We start from the raw sequence: 1,614 nt of genomic DNA on the forward strand, positions 1-1,614 counted from the left end.
TATTGCGCTTAACAACAACTGAATAATTCACTAATTAATTTTATTTTATTTAATAATAAAATGCATATTTTTTTAAATTACATACATATTTATTCGATATATTCATCAATATAATGACATATGTTTTTTTTCAATATATTTCTTTTTTATTTTATTTCATTTCAAGAATTCCAATAAAAGAACTTAAGTGTTCCTTAGCCATTTCAAAGGCATACTTGCCTTCAGTAAGCCTTCAAATTTTGATTAACATATGTTTCAGAGATGTATATGTATACTTAGTATCTAAAAATAAACCAATTGAACAGCTAAAACAAAACAGTTCCAATTTATATGAATCCGTCGATTTATGTCTGTTGCCAACTGACGCGAACAACAAAAGGAACATCAAATGCTTCAGTATAAAACGAATGGCATATAAATAAACATTAAATTGTAAATTACATATTTAACAAATACACACTGAAAAGTACAGCTATTTAATATACGTGTAGGTGTATACAATATTTAAATGTATAAATATAATATATACAGGCACAGTCATGCACTTGGTAATATTTCCAGTTGCGTCGTCTTATTGAATGCCCAATGGCTGCATATACAAATATATATGTATGTGTATATAAATGTATAATCTCTGCAAATATGAATATATATGTATATGATTATGGTATGGTATGTACATAGTATATAGCGGTATACCACCCCCAATCAAGGCACTGCTCGATATTTCTGTAGCGTTTCTAATGAAACGAAATTAAATGTATAATTTATTGTTGCATAAACAAAAGGCACGAAACCGAATCGAAAATCGAACGAAACGCAACCGAAGCGCATGTGGCACCTTTAAGTATTTCGACTTGTCCGTGCCCCAGCCCAGCCCTCGCCTGGGTCCGATCCGGCTGGGTCTATGTGGAGCGCATTGTGTTCTGCAGGGGCTGGAAAATTTCGTGCTCCCGCACGAAACGATCCAAAAATAACAATTTCGAAACGGTCGAGCGGTGAGTGTGGGGGGGAGCACAGATTTGTTTATAGTTTTTTTTTTTCTTTTTTCATTTTCATTTTCCTTTTTTTCTCGTATAAACAATTGCAATTGAGAAATGAGAAAATCGCCGTTCGAGAAAAATCGAAAATAGTTTTTAGCTGAAAGATGACCACGATCGATGCGAAATTCATTCGATTCCTGGTTGTAAAAAAGAAATAAGAAGAAAACGAGAAGAAAAGAATTAAGAGTCAAATGAAGAGATGAGAGGCAACAATGCATGCAGAATTATTCGGCGAACCGCAGCATCCCACACCATCATAATCACATAATCATGCTGTATAATGAATGCAGAGCGAAGCCGAACTGGGCTGGCGTTAAGAGCAAAGTAAACAAGTGCAAGGAATGCGATCTGCCATGCACCTACCTATATATAAATGAATATACACATGTACATATGTAATCTAAATACTTATGAATCTCTCCAAGTACTCTCTGTCTCTGTGTGTGTGTACGGCTGGATGCTCTGAAATTGAATGCCCCAAAGTGGTGTAGGGCGTGGACCTGCACTTAATTGATATTATATTAATTCTTAGAACGAGTTTCGGTTCACGAATTTTTGCGACTTATTGCAT

This window comes from Drosophila navojoa, chromosome 4 (assembly GCF_054131105.1).
Source record: "Drosophila navojoa isolate 15081-1374.11 chromosome 4, UAZ_NAV_1.0, whole genome shotgun sequence".
Lineage (NCBI taxonomy): Eukaryota > Metazoa > Arthropoda > Insecta > Diptera > Drosophilidae > Drosophila > Drosophila navojoa.